Raw genomic sequence first — 19,044 nt, forward strand, 5'->3', positions numbered from 1 at the left:
CTCAACAAAAAGAATTATTTGAGATTCTGCTGGCATGTACAAATTACAGAATATGAGCTGAATAGTTGGCACTCTGCTGACTGTAATTTGCTGCATTTGACTAGTCTGCTGTTTGTTTGCTTCGCCACAACCCATGGGATGCTGCTGGCTAAAACATTGCTTGTAACCTGGATTTCTATTTTATTAACCTTCTCCTTTATCTAATGACAGTCTGTCATGTTCTGGGATGCCAGAACAATGTTTGCCTGATAAGATGTCTCTTGGGAAAACAGGCAGTTATAAGGGATAAAAGCACACAAAAATAGCCAGCTTCAGCAAAAACTGCTGCGCTGTGAACTTGCCTTAATTAATATGTGATCTACTCTCGGTGCATTTGTACTGCCACAAATGTCATTATTTTCAGTTTATTAAGGATGCTTGCAAAGCGAGAAGAGTTTTTCTAGAAACCTGACCTATTCTATGCCTTCCAGATCGGTGGTAAGAAAAATAAAGTGTTCTTGGGGGAGGAGGAAAAATAAGCCAAGAGAAACTTTATTATAAAACTACAGCTCTGAGTTACAAGTTTTCATTTGGACATATTATACTATAATATTCTAGAACCAGAATCATGCAATCTGTCTTCATTGTGCCTATTTAATATGCATCCCTGCAATGAGCAATCTGTCTTCATTGTGCCTATTTAATATGCATGGGGAGAGCAATAGCTTTAATATCAATTCTCCCTCCACTGTGATTTTTTTTTTCCCTTGGATTTCCTCATTTCATTTCCCTCCATGAACTCTTTTACAGCTCTTTGCAGCAACAAAGAATAATTATTCACATGGCACATTCTTTTCTTGTCTTCTTAGCCACCACTGAGCTTCTTGTTTCTGGCAAACAGAATTTCCTGACCAATAAATAAGCTTTCTGAGGACAGCAGTTTGAAAAACAGGTGTGAAATGCAGTGAAAATGTCATCTACTTCAATTTAGATATGCTCCATTTCAGTGACTAGGCCAAATTTTGATCACAAACTTGCACATAAATCTGTGTCTCATCCGTTTTTTGGCATCTGATTGCTTGAGAGTTTAACACGGACCATTCACTGTCCTGGGAGAATACCCTTAGGAAATCAAAGGGCAGTGTATTTAGTGAATATATGACCATCATTGTATTAGGCAGTTTTCTATCGATTAAAATATGAAAATGTCTTATGTCCTTCTTGCCTCTTTGTCACCCTGTGGATTCCCAGGAGTTCATAGCAATAAGATCATATTTTCTAAGCTATGTAATGTCATAATTTACGTAATTCCTTATCTTTTCTGGGTTTTTGATATGTCTTTTGACTAGGAATGTCAGATGATAATTAAATCTATCCTCTTCATAGTACGTACACTCACAGCTTCTGGCTCCAAAGCTTTAACTTCAGATATTGAATATTTTTTTTTACCATTGCAACAAACAACCCTCTTTAGTAGCCCAGATCATGTATTATTTTGCCAGTCATGAAAAGTGTGTTGCTTTTAATGAAAATCTACAGTCTTTTAACATGGTCAGATAATTGCATACAATGAATGCTCTGTAGGACTCGTTAGTGCTTTGTAAAAGTCATCCTTTAACAGATGCAGCCCAGAACCTGCCCCTCATCGTCCATCAGGCCATAGTAAGCAGTCTGCATGTGTGATTTGTGCAGCCTCATCAAAAAAGTTAAACACACTGTTTCTGATTAGACGTTTCCATAATAGTTTAGAAAAGATACTGAGGGCAACAAAAGATTCTGAGCACTACTGGGATCTGCCAGGATGCACATATCAAGAGTCCATGTGCTAATTAACTGAAAACACTACATTTTTCGTCCTTTTGGGGGTTTATTTTTAATGAAACAACAAATCAACACAGAAACAGGTTGTGAAATAAGAATACAAACAATTTAATTTCATATCAGCTTCTTTCTCCTTTTTCTACCCACCACTCTATCCTGGCTATGTTCAGTAAGATCAGCGTGTCCTTGTTGCAAGGTCTTTATTTATATGTGTCCTCAGAGCTCGGTAGACTGTATATGTATGGGTATGACATCTCTAATTAAGCATAGCCAGATAACAGCACAATGCCATATCCATCAGAAATCTTCCAGGTAGATGGACCAAGTGGTAATAGCTTCAGCCCAAGACTACTGCTCCCTTGGAGACACATCGATTAGATTTTACAGCTCATTACTTAAAAATCAAGAGAAATATAATGTTCAAGTAATCTGTTTGCAGCTTAATTTCGTAACATAATTAATTGTTCTTCCCCAAGAAGGGTAGGCCCTTTTTGCCATATGTTCTTTTCATTGCTATTAAACTGTTTATTGAGGTAGCTTGCATGGTAAGCTCAGCTAATTGTAAACAGCTGAATACTAATGTGACTTTGATAGAAGTAAGGCTTAGTGACAGAGTGCTGGCATTTTTTAACTGGGTCTAAACTCTATCATCCTTTTTTAATTCAGAGGATAAATTAAATGTCAATCTGAATGCTCGCATCTGTTACAGCAGCATATAGTCAATAAAGGTAACTAGGAAAAGCAGTCAGAAAAGAACATTATGCTTCTCCAGGCTTGTCTTTGGAATTACTATCTCTGTAATTATTTAGAAATGTTTGGTATGGTTAAAATTCGGAACTTAGGCTTATACCATCTGGTGAGGCATCCCTGCCTACCTGTGGCCTGATGATACAGGAGCCACATATATTTTCTTGAGAGATGGAAATTGGCTTTGGTCTGGGAAAAAACAATTTCCATTGCCTGAGAAAACTGCCAGATGAAGGAGGGAGATCTGACGGCAGGATCAGGAGACCTGTCACCACCATGTCTTGATGTCTACCTGCCACTAGGTTTCTCGATGTCTACCTGCCACTGAGCAGACCCGAACAGCAAACTATTTACTTAAACTATTCTCATTTCAATTTTCAAATCCTACTAAGTGTGAAATAGCGCTAGGTTTGCAACAAAGGAGATGTCAGTCTGCTAATGTTCATACTTAGATGCAAGATGAACGCAAATACAGCTCTAATAGAAAGGTTCCACTATGCTGTCCCAGACAGCTTGGGCACCAGTTATCCATAAAAAATAAAATTTACCTTTCAACACTCCTAGCTGCCAGTGCAAATAGACTGAAAAACAGAGTGACAGTCTGTAAACCTTGCACAGAACTTTTCCCTGTAGTATCCTTGTAGCTAGATAAAAGAGGAAAATCCTGTGTGGACAGGAAACTAAGTGTTACTGGACAGTTCTGACATATTTTTGTGTTTCAACTTTGAATGCAAATATCTTAATATTCCTCCTAAACAGAAACCACATCTCTGTAATGAGTAGGTAAATAGCAGGACACTCTCCAATTTTCTTTTTATTTATTTTTTTAAAAAGAAAACTATTCTGTATTTTCAGAAAAGAAATCATAAAGCAGAGGCCAGGAAAAAAAAAACCCATGAACTTGAAAGGAACAGTGATGAAACCACATACTCTAATCAAACCTGGAGCAATGCTAATTCAGATAAGGAATGACTAGAAAGCTTTTTGCTCCTCATCACACAAAAAGCTCAGTCAATCTAGATTGGATAGGATTGTGGAAAGCCAAGGGCACGCACCTTCATTAAAAAAAGACAGCCTTAGTATAAATCTGTACATTCGTTAATAAGACCTCAAGACAGCTGAACAGGAGCAGACACCTAACACTGCTGAACAGGGACAGACCCAAGCACATTCTTATAATTAAGTGTGTGCTTGCAGCATTTTGTTCTATTGGGACCTCCCTGCAACCTTCATTGTAAACTTGCATTTCAGACATTAAGCTAAAAACACAGAGGGTTAAGAGAAAAGCTTGGAAAGTGTTTGCAAAGGTAAAGTGGGAACAAAAACATTAATGTGCACTGGGTTTTGTTTCTGGCTGCTCTGACCCCACGTTTGGTCATCTGTTTGGAGAGTTATTAGGAATTTTGTCTCCTGCACTGCCCCAGCCTCAGCCCAATGATTTCTCACTTATTTCTGTTCTAAGATTTAAGAACAGAAGTGATGACTGAAGTCCCTTCCTTCACAGCTGAGTAAGCAAGCTCATGACAATTTATGAAATATGAAAAATAGGTACATTTTCTATGACTGTAAGAATGTAAAATACACTTTTTTCTTGGCTGTTCACTTCCGTAAGTAAGATCTCAAGAATCAGAACTGGCTGACAGGGACCTTTGTTTTTACAAATATGAGGCCAGAGGGTCCTTTCTGGCCATAGGGCTGTTCAGCAACGTTCTTTAAGGGAGAGAAGAGTTACAACAAAGGTGGGTTCAAAACTAAGTAAATTATTACAATTCGTAATCATCAGGTGTTTATCAGATGATCGTATCACTATTACTTGTAGACCAAAAAGAGAGGGGAATCCCTGAGGGAGCATTTGTGCTATTCGTCTGGTCCTGTCCCTCTACACTATCAGTGGTAGGGTCCCATTCTTGCCTTCAGATTTAGCCTTCTGCGTCTTGTAGTCATTTGTGCTGTGAGCATTTGTGTGTATATCTGTATACACAGAAAATAAATACATTTTAATAAAAAAAAAAGCCCTTCCATAATTAGAAGTACTCAAGAGGAGATGATGTTTCTGTGATAAGCTACAGACTGACCCAACAAGACTAGATGTGGCTGTGTTGTTGCTCTGTTACTGTGAACTACGTGATTTGTACATGAGAAAAAGTGATTTATCTGAGGCCCAGTCTTTCTATTTCAAAGGTATTGTTCATCTAAATCCTTGTATATGGATTTAGAAGTATTTCAGGCCCTGAGTACCTTTAAACAAGTGATATTACTTGCACACAGATGGACTGAAAGACGATACCACTTTTCTTGTAGGTGGTAAATTTGGCAGTGACTGTGCCTGAAGACTCAAAGGGATTATGAAAAACAATAGAACTGGCTTCCAGAGCACTCTCAGTTGTGATCTGAGTTCAGCCAAGTGACCAGAAGGAGTTAGATGACAGTTTAATTTCAGGAGAACAGACGTTCACAGCACAAAACCATTACCAAAACTTACAACAATGAGATTCATCTGAAAAGGGTGAAGGACTTAATGGAGTTAGAACCTGTACTACTTCTAGTTCAAGCCAAAAGTGCCCTGAGGAGAAGCTTGAGCTGTCATGGAGGATAGGGGGATAGGAGACTTTGATCTCCAGGGCTGTATCAATCTTCAATCAGCACTGAATTAACAAGAACAATTCAGAAGCAAAGTGAAGGCTTGTGGGCTCTTATCGCAGCTAGTCCTCTCTGACCTTCACAAATAAATCTAGTCTGGGAAAAGAAAAAAAAAAGTTGTGTAACAAATGCTGCACAAGGAAAAGTGATGCAATAGCTAGATTTAGAGGACAGCACAGATCTCTAGATCCTGATGAAAGGGAATCCAATCAAAAATAGCCAGGGGACACCCAATCAAGGAGATGGGCAGCTGATGCCCTCTGCAGCTCTTGACACTAAATGACATTATTTGCTAAAAAAAATCAAATGTCCCTGCTGAGTTTCCTTGGAGTACTTTTTCTCGCCTGTTCTCAATCCGCACCGAACTTTCCCTACATTTATTGTGGTCCATAGTAAGGGAAAAGACCGTACAGCAATGGGTACAATCACTGCAGCAAAGAAGGGGTGAGTAGGAAAGACCTCAAACCTGACTGTGGATGCTGCCCCCTCCAAAGTGAAGAGATTTTTCATTATTTTGGTAGGAGGTTGTTGCTGCTGTTCAGGGAGAGTGCAGCCCTTTGCCTGGTTTTCATTCCTGTGGTAGAAGTTTAGCTCATGAACAGGCTGGAAATTGTTCCTACATTTGTCCGTGACATAGACAAATAATCACCATGGACAAAAGCCCTTTAGTTTGAATGTTTCCATTCAAGCTTTTCTACATAAATAATGCAAGCTTGGAAGATGTTTACAGATTACTTTTTTTTTTCTTTTTTTGACCACCGTCTGTGGCAAGGGATATTCTGGGATATGAGAGTGTCCATCCTGCACGCTCTAAGACTATGTTGAAAGCTGTTGATTACCATAATTTTGTCCTTTCTTGAGGCAAAGCTTAATCAAGTTCTGTTGCAGCCATCCTAGGCAGCTGCAATCACCTCACCATTTCTTTCTGTTACGGTCAACTTCCCATGCTGCAGTTCCCAGCGTCAGATGCTTTGATCCATCCCAGCTGGCATGCAGCCACGTGGGAAAACAGGAATAAAGAGCTGCTCGCTCATCTCTGCCATGTCTAGGCCAGTCAGCAACGTGCTATGTGGTTTTGAGGGAGATTTTCCCTGCAGATTTTTGAGAGTGGTGAGAAGAAATCAGAAATATGCATCCTCCCTCAGATGCACCTGATCACATAGGAACCCTGAGTGAGGGCAGGAGCAGGATGAATCCTCTAGGACAATTTAGTTGTTCATGCTCATCCTTTGCTTTCTGTAGCTCTGAAAAGTGTTGGTCTGCCTCTGAAGAGCACTGACCCTGTTGGATTTAGGCACACCCGCAGTGCCCTATGCAGAATGACATAGCATTGGGCCCTAAGGATGTGGGACTCTGGTGTGCTTCATGACCCTGCCTTTTCCAAACTGGACCAATGGAAGAAAAGCTCAGTTTTCCCCAAAACATGGCCACCTCCAAAGTAGTTGCCTCTGCCTTGTCTGAAAATGGAGAAGGAGCCACTGTGTTTGAGCAGTGAAATCGTCTGTTGGGCTTTTCCTGCTCCAGAGAGGGTGTTTTTTCTGGGATGGTGCTGATGTCCATCCATATCAGACTGTTTCAGACTCTCAGCAGGCTCAGCCTGGACATCACTGCAGCACTGCATCTGATTCATGACAAGGAACTCTCCCGTACAAACACTATGGACACGGACTTTAAAATAAATAAAAATAAAAAAAGAGAGAGAAAAGGATTATAAAGGATAATAGAGACTTTGGCAGCTGCCACCTAGTTTCAGGGCTGGAGAGACCTTAATCAGCCCCTGAGCCTGCTGTGATAAACACTACTCCTCTCTAGCTTCACATGATGTATGTCTCTGTGCTCAGTCATCATACACAAAATGTTTGAAAACAAGGTACCAATGTAAATGAGTCCGGCACTGAACATGACCATCTACGTGGTGAGAATTACATTTGAAATAAAACTCATACTTCTTGCCTGCAGATTATTTTAAAAAGTCCTGTTAAATGTTTTAGTGATGTTAATAAATGATGCTTAAGGCACTTTGGAGAGAATAACAATCCGTGCTGTTATACTAATAGTGCATACTTTTAATCTCTTCTACAACAGTACATGAGAAAGCAAAGACAAGTGTCTCATTTGCTTAGGGCTTCAGCTAGCTTTGTAATGCTGCCTGATAAAATGTCAAACACTGAAGAATCTAATTATTGTTATCCTCAAACTGTTACACATCAAGAGTTGGGCTGCCCAATAAATTTTGAGATTACAGCAATAACAATCAAAGTAAAAGTGGTTTTTTAAATTCACTTTCAGGTTTTGAGCATTTATAGGTCAGATTTTTTGGTTTTATAGGTAACCATGAAACCAAAAACGCTTTTGTCAACACTGGACTCCAGGAACTGGAGCTATAACAAAACCAGACAACATTTTGAAATTCATGCTGGAAATATCGTGCTGTGTTCCTGTGCAGACTGACTCCAGAGTCAGAACTATTTGAATGAATGAAAGTACTGGTGTATTAACCTGGTTGCAGAAGAAAGCCCAGTTTGTTTGCACAACTGTAAGTTTAGATGAGGACATTTGAAACAAATGAGGTAAATCAATGAAATGGATGAGTAGGAATATATCAAGATGTTAATTAAGTCAAATTAAGATAACAAAGTGAACAATCTTTTCAGTCAATTTGATGTTGTAGATAAGACAATACCAATCCGGTATGGTCAATGCTATACTTCTTGACCGATGAGGATCAGAACCACACGGCACCTTTTTGAATCACTCTGTGAGTCAGTATAATCTACTGCACCATGACGTTCCTTGCAATTGTGTCTAGGAGAAGAAGAAAAGGGTTTGCATGGCACTCCTGTGTCACAGCCTTCCCATGAGTCTCCAAAAGGTTGTCCATAATAGCTAGTTACCCACTCGCAGTCAGCCACAGACTCAGGGCTTTTCTGCATCAGTGGTCCTTTTCCTGGCAAGGAAGCTTATTGTAAGCACCTGCATACCAAAGAACTTCAGGTTCCCAGGTAGGGTTTCACCTACATGGACCTCTTTAATTTCAAGGGTTAAAACTGGACCTTTTTCTTACCACTACAGATGTTTTGCAGCATTGGGCACTGAATGAATGTAAACCAGACTTTAAGGCATAGTATTATCACCTTCCATGTACATACAAAATGTTTAGAACTGTATGACTATACTTGTCAGGATCTGTGAGACAGGCGACTGTGCAGAAAAATCAATTAATTTTATCAACCTTCTTTAAAAGGTTGCACGTTCCTCTCTGTGTGCAAGTTGGAGTTGGAGCAGATCAATCCACTGCCAGTCATCTCAGCTGAATCAGGGTGGGTTGCCAGACCAGAGCAGAGCAGAAACTGGTCTTCCAGAACCATAAGAATTTCAATGCTGGAAGAAAGTTTCCAGTCACGAATCAAGTCAATCTTTTGAACATGACTTTGAACTCAGGATGTTGAGAACGTTGGAATAGATCCAGGCAGAACATTTCACCCAGTTTTGCTCTGTGGTTTTAAGGGGGGGGGGAACAAAAAGAAGAAAAATTAGTTCTGTACACAAAGAGGACAATCACCCTTTAGAAAATAGTGAAGATATAAAATTAACTTTTCTGAATTTGTGGCTTGATTTTGTTTGTGTTTGTGTTTTTTGGATGGGGTTTGGTTTGGTTTCATTTTGTTTGGTTTCATTTTGTTTCATTGAGTTTTCATTTGATTTCATTTTGTTTTGTTTTTTTCCAGTGGGAAATTTGTGAAAACAGTAACTAGAGCAGGTTTGATGCTTGATGAAATGACATTTTTTTAAAAAAGAAAACATTTTCTCCAGAATTCCCTATCCATCTTTAGTCTACCTCTATTTTAACATCAAAGAAGAAAGTGGGAGATTCTCAGATTTTCATAGAAACAGTTCTTTCACCCTCTGAATCGTATCTAAAGCTGAATCACAGCTGTTACTAGATAATGCACGCTGTGACCCTAGGATCAGTGCCACAGCTTTCTATCGATGCAAAAGAAATGCTACAGATTTATTTGGAAGTATTCTCTGTCCTCTTCCTTTCTTTCCTTTTTTTGGCAATATCCACATGCTGCTATGCTCTGACCACACAACATGTTCATCTTACCCCACTCAGCTGCATTATGTCGGGACACTATTAAATATTTACCTTCTGCAGCATAATGCAGCACTTAAACTCTAAACTTGCCATTTCTGCCAGACAAACATAAGCTATAGCAGGGCTTATAAAGTTATAAGTTCCAGATGGTGATGAATAAGTAATGTTGCACCCTGGGCCTAATTGCTCTAAGATTCTAGATACCTGCAAACCATCAATTATACATTACAAGTGCTGCTCCTTAATTGTTTCTTGCTGGCATTTCAAAAGAAAATGCAGCACAACAATGGCACTGTACTTGCAGGGAGTTTATCTTTGAAAACTCTTTCTTTCTTTACCATTACTAGGTTTTTAAACTGTTCTTTGGCTCTGAATGAAGTTTACAAAGCTGGCATTGAAAAAGTTCTCAAGAGAAAAAATGAGAGTCCTCACTGCCTGTTTCACGTTAAAAATTGGAATTTACTTGCTGCATGACAGACATTGTGCCTAATAAATAATCCAATAAGAGGCTGGGCACTGTGCTTTCCTTATTAGTGATTTTAAGAGGCTGATCCAATTAACTTGGAATTTTCCCTAATTCAGTCTCCACTGGCAGCAGAGTATTTCAGAGTTCATTCTGCCCTTCCAGCTCTGGAGAAAGCAGTCGCCAGCCTGGTCACAAGCTCAGCAGGAGTTAGCTGCCCTTGTCTTTCACAAACCAGCAGAGATCTCTTGTCTGATGAGTTCAGCTGCATTTCTGCACATGTTGACCGGGCCCTCTCCCATGGCAAATGGGCCCTCTCCCACCACTTCTCCAAAGAGCTGGTGGTGCTTGCAGAAGACTTGCAGTGAGGACCACGTGGAACTTGAGTCAGTGAAGTACTCTTGATTCAGGTAATAATATGTTATGCGATGAAAGTTTAACTTAAACTTCAGAAAAGATTGGAAAATAACAAAACAAAACTGTAGCCCAATGAATGTAAAGGCTCCTGTCTGCTGACAAAATAAACCATAGAATCATAGACTGGTTAGAGTTGGAAGGGACCTTGAAGATCATTTAGTTCCAACCCCCCCCCGTCATGGGCAGGGACACCTCCCACTAGACTAGGTTGCTCAAAATTCCAAAGAATTGTTGAAATAGGACATAGAAACAGAATAAAGCATTTCACCTCCTGCTACCTTTGTGTTGCAAGATTTCACAAGAGGAAAAATAAACACAATTTTAAAAATCACTCTGCCAGAATGAAATGTAGTGATTCAGACAATGCAGCTGAAAGATATCTGTAGCCTAGGCCTGGTGACTGATTGTATAGGTAAATTCAGAGAAAGACTGATTTCTTCTCGGGGAATTAATTGACAATTGGACCAAGGAAAATACATCCACAGCATTATCCATGTCTTGGTCCTCACATCAACATACTTGTCACTGTCATACCTCTTGGATTCCATGTACTAACTAGGGAACAAGCATTTATTTCACTGATGTTTTCTATTTGTTTCCTTTGCTAGTGAACTTCTACAGTGTAAAGGTTTGGGTTTCTGGCTGAAGGCAGGCAAATCACTCCCATCAGAATATTAGACTTTCTGAATATCCACTTATTTTAAAGCTGAATTACAAGGTTAGGACTGGCATGGCAGATAATTTGGTAGTGCTCCAAAACAGCACAGGAATGAAATAGAAAGATGTCCAGGTATTTGTGCAATTAACTGCAGCTGCTTTAGTGTCTTTTCAGTTAGTTTGGCAGGAGGAACTGTGCGTTCTTCAGGAAAAAACCTTAATTATTACTTAAGTGTTCCCCAACAAATATATAGCATCTGTCTTGCATATGTAGGCAGATGCCAAATATTTTTCTGTGTTGCTGAGTTTTCTATTGGGATTTTGCATTTTACTGTGAGTGAACTCCTTGCCTCACCTCACCTCTCCCTTCTCCCTCCACTCATTAGGCAGAGATCATGCAGTACTGTTCTGATTAATATATACCCATGTGAGCTAAAAAACTGTTTTCAAAAGTCCCGAGTATAGGGTAGATAAAACCAGGCACTGTGATTCATTTAATCTAAATTTAGACAACAAGTGTAGACACAGCTACCTCTAGACTTTTCACCTCACCAAAAGTTTCCCAAATAGACAATCTTAAAGCATGAGTCCTCCAACCTCTTCTGCCTACTTCAGGATGTCTGCTTCATGAAAATAAATAGACATCTAAGTGGTAGTCATTTAGTTAGTTGAATCTGAGTCCATGTGTCTCTTATTTGTCTTTCTGGTTGACTAGAATATTTTTTATGTGTAGTGTCTGTTTGGCCCCACAGACATTTGTCAGCTGGCATAGCTGTTTTGTGCTCTGTATTGTCTGCAGCAGATTCATGATTTCACCTAGTCCTTATTTTATGTATTTCCTGCCATCTACCTGCTTGGTTTTCTTCTACATAGGGTGTTCTCTCCCCTGTGAGCACAATTGCATGCTTCGAGCTTTTTAATCCCTTTCACAAGGGTATGGATTGAACCATGACTTGACTCTCTAGTTCTAACCTACTGCCCCATTGCTAATGACCAATGCAGGCTGTTCTGGTGAAATTTCACCTCTTGTCAATGCAGAAGACATATTGGGCTTCCTCTTCATCTGTTGAAATGTGGGTCCCAGCCAGTGACTTGTGTCCTCTGTCCAACCACCATGAATCCAGCTACATATTTTATTTCTATCTGTCTTGTCACTTCACAACATGGTCACTTGAGTGCTGCAGTGCCTAGGTGCCCTGTTTATCAAACAAAAATATTAAAACCAAAAGAAGAAAAAAATGGAAAAGACGGCACATACTTATGCAGATGTCTCCATTTTTGTAGTAGAAAAGGGGATATAGAAGAAGAGGACCTAGAAATTCCATCAAAATTTCAAGCCCTCTACAGAAGAGGATTTTTGGGGCTGAAAGAAAATTTATTCTGCCATTTTAAGTCACCAGAGAGAGAAATCAATAGACCCCAACTGTGCTCAGACACAGTATTTTCTATAATCACAGATGTTAGAGTTGGAAGAGGTATATTAGGTTTACCCAATCCATCTCCCTGCCACATAACTGCATTGTTCTTTACTGTACATTCTCCACTGCCTTTCCTGATTTAGCTTTTTAAAACCTGTACATCTTAAAATAGCAGGCTAGAGATAAGAAGTGAACAGTTAAGTTAGGCTTATTCTGTCCCCTCAGTAAAATACGGTATTAGTGCATTCATTCTGTAAGACCGTGACCTCTGTGTATTCTTGTCAGCTGCTTTGTGACATTGTATTTCCTTTACAGCAGTAAAAATACAAAAAGCTCAGGCTGATTCTGTTTGAGACATAAGTCGTTTCTCCCAGGTTTTTACATTCATTTTAAAGAATACATATTTCTGTCTGATTACATATTGCTAAGTTCCTCTTATAAGGAATTGGGGGTGTAAAACAGCAGTGCAAAGGGAGAATCCCATGGAAGAAGAAGAAGAAGGGTTCAGAAAAAGTCTGGTGGCCAGCCAGCCAATATTGTCAAAAATTATTCATAGTCTGCACACAACACACAGCTGTTAGGGGCTAAGGATCTGGGAGGTGAGACAATTTAGGAACATAGCTTGAAATTATAAAAGGGAGCTGCAGAAAGATTTAGCAAACTGATCCGTGTAATAATGAGCAGAGCAGTTTCTGAGACCCTGGAGAGCTGCACATTAAATAATATACTATTTGTAAGGTAAAATACCTTGGGCTTGATACTGATCTCACCCACTCTGATGTTACAATGCTACTTTTTTACTGACTCAGAGGAAGATGACCCTGATTTATACCATCACAGCTCAGAGCAAAGTTTGTCCCTTGCACTGGAACAGAAGCAGATTATTAATGAATTCTGTTACAAGTTTAACCTTGTAGCCTCCAAAGACGCTACATTTCATATGGTTTAAGGGGGTTATAAAATACAGTGGGATTAGGAAGAAAAAAAAAATTAATTGAATTTATTCATTCTGACTTCTAACTGGCTCCTGAGTCTTCCTATTACCTGCCATTCTTTCAGTGCTAAGAAGGTGTCACTTCGACTGTTGCTGGCATACTCCTCTTTTCTTCAAGAAGACTATTTTTCCTGTATCACATATTCACATTTTCCAGGTGCTTGATTTTCAGCTCAGGCATTCTGAGAGTTTCTGTTTCCAAGTTTGTTGTCAAACCTTCTTTTCTTTTCCCACCAGGGAATCTCTAATACCTCTTTTCAAGAAAGAAAAAGTGAAATCTCAGTAGGCTATAACACAGAATGAGAGGATCACAGCAATTTCTATGTTGATTGCTCTCACCTTAAGGCATATGGGTTGCCAGTTGTCCATGCAACTGCATGGCATGACAGATATGGGGGATGAGGCAATCCACTGAGACCCACTAAAATCCCTTAGTCTTACCCATGGTCATCATCTCCATCCCATTTGATCAGGGTGTACTTCACAAATCCATTTCTTACTGTATGATTACAGTCTTTCAGAGGACAATCTGGTCTGCAACACCTTGCTCTCTGCTTCCTCAGACCCAACATGAATCAATCCTTGGGACACTGAAATTACAAATGGGGTATATTTTCCCCTCCTCTCTGACAAACCACGTGTGAACACTTGCAAGGATGCATTCGCATTGAGCTGCATTAGCTAAAATAATTGTGTGTGGAAATGGCAAGAGTTGGTTTTGGGATTGTTTTTTGGCAGCTGTGCTATTTGCTTGGTCATTTTCTCTTGTTAGTGCATAGACTTCCTAAAAATATTAGTATATTTATGGAGTTCTTCAGGGCACTGTTCAACAAAATATCCTATCCACATAAATAGCTCAAAAGTATAGAATACAAACTCTTAGGCTGGGACCAAACCAAAGAATGACCATACAGGTGGGCAACCTGCAATGAACTACCTACTCCCACCAAGAAAAGAGAATTTGGAATCAGAAGTGCCAGTTCAATGCCAATATTAGATCAGTGCTTTATAGGGCAAGCAAGTTAGCAACTGCCTTGAAAGGAACACAGGAAAATAGCAAGCATTATTACACAACTCTGTAAATCATTAGCACATGCATCGATTGAATATGATGTGCTGTCCTGGTTCCTTCATCTACAAAAGAGGAGTTAAAGAAAGATAACAAAGTAACAGATTCCATAGAAACAGAGGAAAAATACATGAGATTCTTCCTGGAACATAAAGGAATGAGAGGAATATATAAAATGTGTGCAGCATTCTAGAGATAAGCATCTTGTAATGTCTTCTGCTGAAATTTGTAACCTGAAGAATGTGTTTAGATATTTCTTGATCTCCTTTTTCATGCAGTAACTATTCGAACAATACACATTTCTGCCATCTATAGGAATTAAGAATCTGCCCTTGAATGTTGCTAAGAACGTGGCCCCAGTGATGGAGAAAAATGTCCAGTTCTGCACCAAAGGTCCTTTTTGGTCCACCTGCTATAGCTGCCCGTAGCAATGCAATTACTGTGGCATCTGAACCAACAGAGCAATGAATGATTCACTGCTATGGGCAGTTGTTACCCAGTCAATAGAGCTGAGGCGCCAGAGTTAAACAGCTATAAAGTACAGCCAGATACAGCTTTGGCTGACAGGCATTTTCTTTCATATATTTTGATTTTCTCCCATTGCATTTTTCAGCAGACCTTCAGAACAAGAGGCCTTTCAAGCCATGTGTCCCGCTCCATTGACCCGACAGGGATCATAGACACCTACATTAGAAGGTTGCTTTATTGAGCACTTCATATTTATGTGCAAGCAAAGAATCCAAGTGAGACGGACTGGATCCTAGTACTTCCATTTTCCTCCATGGAATGGTAATACTTTTCCCCTTTGATAGCTGCCACTTTTGTTTAGATTTTGATTATGAGTGTTTGTGGAAGGAAAGGAATACTTATGGAGGAACACGGAGTCTTTACGTGCTATGTAAATAATGCAGATAATTGCAACATATTCCAACTAATTTCTGCCCTGAGTTATTTTGACTTCATGAATGGGTTCAGGAATGGGTTTAATCTAGCTACAACAGCTAACACAACTCCTTAGAGGGAAGCTGAGAATGGATAAACAAGTTCCAGCAAATAGTAGTACCAAATAACTCCAGAATTTCCAGTTCAGATGCTCCTTAACTCAAATCTTTCCAGGCCTGGTTTGTGTTTTCCTACTCTGATGTAACTGCTCTTTCTAGCTTATTAAAATTTAAAAGGCTAACATGTTATGTTTGAAATTTCCATTTACTGTCACACTGCAAAGTATGACCTGAGTAGGAAAGCAGAAGAACCTGCCATTTAGAACGTCATTGGAGTCAGATTTTTAAAGGTACCTTTTTCCTGCTCTGAATTTCCAGGTTCTTAAACTCTTAACTATCTGGCCCTGAGGCTCTTTAAATGCAAATGATAGGCAGATTAATTCAGTAGCTCACTTGGAAGATTTAGAGAGGAAGAGAGGACCTGCCTGCTGGAACACTGAACCTAAGGTACAGCTGTTCAAGAAATACAGCAAAGGACAGGTTTGAACGCAAGAGAACATAATGTACAAGTTAAATAGGTTCTTTCTGAGCTTGTAGCAGACTCGTTTTTAGCTTTCACTCCTTTCCAATTTGGCATCTGGCCCTTCTTAAAATTTCTCTCTACTAACAGTGGAACAAATTTAAACCCACTCCAGAAGTACATTTAATTCAGAGCTTGTCTTTTCCCTCCACCTTTTCTGATCACTGCCCGGTTGTCAGGCACAATAGTAGTGCCCCATTCGGCAGAACGAGAAAGATACCAGCCTACATGAGTTGCCCTCCACCTTCCAGAAACCATTCAGACCTTTCTTCCATTAGCAAGATATTCATTTCAGCTGAAGAACATACCCACAGGGAAGAAATGGTCCAGCTCATTTTCATGCTGATATATTTGCTTTTTTGGAAACTGCAGAGAAACAGCATCACAGCTGCAGCACATGGCTTAGAAGCCACTAAAAGACACTCCTGAAAGCAACCATAAAAGGTTTTCTGTCCCCAAACTCTCTACACAAAGAAGCTGGACACACTGCAGAGCTGTGAGATGACACAGTGCCCTGTAGTCTGAGGCAGATTAATGTTGGTCTGCAAAGAAAATGGATTACTTTTGCTGATTGACTGAGTGCAAAATTTACTGAAACCTAAATTCCTGATTTCCTCCAGGAAATTTGGACCTGGTCTCCAGCTAAATAAAGAGCACAGAACTTCAGCAAAATGAGTCTGGGATCAGAAAGCATTACATGCCCTTTAAAAATTAGGGAAGAAAGACACTATGCCACAGTTCCCAATTTCATGTAAATGTTCATGGCTTCAACTGATCTCTTCAAGATCAGTAGTCATAAACTCATCTGCTGCACACTAAATTACTTAATAATAATCCACAAATGGTGACAAACCTATTGCCACTGCCTTGCAGAGATCCACAGTTACATGATTCTTGTTTTAAGAGTCCTCAGATCACAAAAGGAGAAAAATCCTTGTCACGGATGATATTTTTTCTGTGAGAAATGGACTGAAATAAGCTCAAACCGAGTAGCCATTGTTTGTCTAACTGTTTCACCTCTCTTTTCAGAAGGCAATTTATATTGCAGTTGACATGAAGTCAAGTTTCAATAGACAAGAACAGCAACCAAATCCTTTGTGCTGTGACACTGAAAAAGTTTACTGCTTATAGAAGATCTCCAATGTAATGATGATATTCTAAATATGTCAGGGAAATATTAATGACAAGTGTCACTGAAGGCTGAGAAGAAGGTAAACAAAACCATGCTGAAATGGGTGCAGCAAAATCAATCAGTTGCTAAATTTACAATTATATTTATAAATTAGAGGACTGAATGATTTTTCCAAGGTTGATGTAGAAATGTAGAAAAACCTCCCTTCCCTTCCCTTCCCTTCCCTTCCCTTCCCTTCCCTTCCCTTCCCTTCCCTTCCCTTCACAAATCCCACCGACACCTGGCAGGATAGCTGGAATCACAGTCATTCTTAAAAAAGGAGGCATTCATTTATAGCAACAACTGCAGACACAAGCAGCTTTCCCATCAGCTTGAATTCAAGCTTTGCTTTGTTCTTTGCCAGAGAACACATCCTGTCTGCAGCTCCAAAAGGCAAGAGACATCTGCAGGTGAAGATCTCATATTCACTTGCCATACAACAAAGAAATGCCAGGGCAAACTGCCGTCAGAAAGGAGAGTTTCCTTTGTAGAGGAAAAAATGAATTTGAAATGCTTTCAGACAACTAATAAAAGTGATATTCCAATAAACCCATTTTTTGAGCTGTTCCTCTTTCTCTGTACCTCTTTGTTCCGCACTTGAGTCACACCAACCCCATGCAGCGCTACAGGCTTGGGGAAGAGTGTCTGGAGAGGTGCCCAGCAGAAAAGGACCTGGGCATATTGGCCAACAGCAGGCTGAACATGACCCAGCAGTGTGCCCAGGTGGCCAAGAAAGCCAACAGCATCCTGGCCTGTATCAGCAGTAGTGTGGCCAGCAGGACTGGGGCAGTGATGGTCCCCCTGTATTGGGCACTGGTGGGACCCCACCTCGAGTGCTGTGTCCAGTTTTGGGCCCCTCACTAAAGAAAGACATTGGGCCCTGGAGCGTGTCCAGAGACGGGCAACAGAGCTGGTGAGGGGTCTGGAGCACAAGCTTTGTGAGGAGCGGCTGAGGGAGCTGGGGGTGTTCATTCTGGAGAAAAGGAGGCTGAGGGGAGACCTCCTCGCTCTCTACAACTCCCTGAAAGGAGGGAAATGGTTTACTGGTGTTTTTGTCAGTGTTCGGTTGATGGTTAGTCTTGAGGATCTTAAAGGTCTTTTCCAATCCAAACGATTCTATGATTCTATCATGGAAATACAGAAAATATGAACAGTATATTCATGAAATATGAAATATGATCACTGAAATATGATTAATGGATTATTAGCAACTGTTGTGCAAGCTGTAGTTAGTTAACTTCAGGGATTTTAAATCATTGGAGCCACCCATTTCAGCCACCCATACTCCATTTACTGGCGTTATGTATGACGTACAGATATCTCAGTGGATTTAATGTTTTTAAATGGAGACTGGGAAGTTGAAATTTCCTCACCATTTTTATAAACAACACAAAAAAAAAAAAACCACCAAAATTTCCACCTTACTGGGTTTTCTTGCATTTGTTGCTCAGAGTGTACAAGCCAACATTTCAATGAGTCCATTTGTTTAGGATGTTTGAATAGTCTCAATTTTCATCCGTGACATAGAAAAAAAATCAGTATTAATGGACAAAAGCAGTCTATAGTCCTTAATACATAGGAATTTTTGCACCTGAGTAATTTTATCCATTTCCACTCATGAAGTAAGTGGTATATCCAGGTTATCCTCAATGGCATCCCAGACAGACTAAGGCATCTGCTCTCGAGAATGAGGAGCAAACCAGGGTGCTCAATCAGCTGGATCCTGCTCCCTGCAGAGCCACTGGAGGCAAAAGTGCAATATCTCAGTGAATTCAGGATACAAGATAATTTGAACATGGCCCATCTTTCTCTCTATTTTCTGTATTTCTGCCTTTTTCTATGTCTACCTAGGATGCAGCAACCCTGGAGAAACCAGGGTCAGATGCCAGCACCAGCACTTTGCAAAATCCCTCCAAGGGTGAGGCCTTGACACCACACGAACCTCAGACTCTGTGAAGCCACACCACCTGACTTCTGCCACTGCCTTCATTTGACATGGTCCACTCCTTGAACATGGGAACTAATTCAACTCAAGATAGTTTGAGAGG

This window comes from Calidris pugnax, unplaced genomic scaffold, assembly GCF_001431845.1.
Source record: "Calidris pugnax isolate Ruff unplaced genomic scaffold, ASM143184v1 scaffold276, whole genome shotgun sequence".
Taxonomy (NCBI): domain Eukaryota; kingdom Metazoa; phylum Chordata; class Aves; order Charadriiformes; family Scolopacidae; genus Calidris; species Calidris pugnax.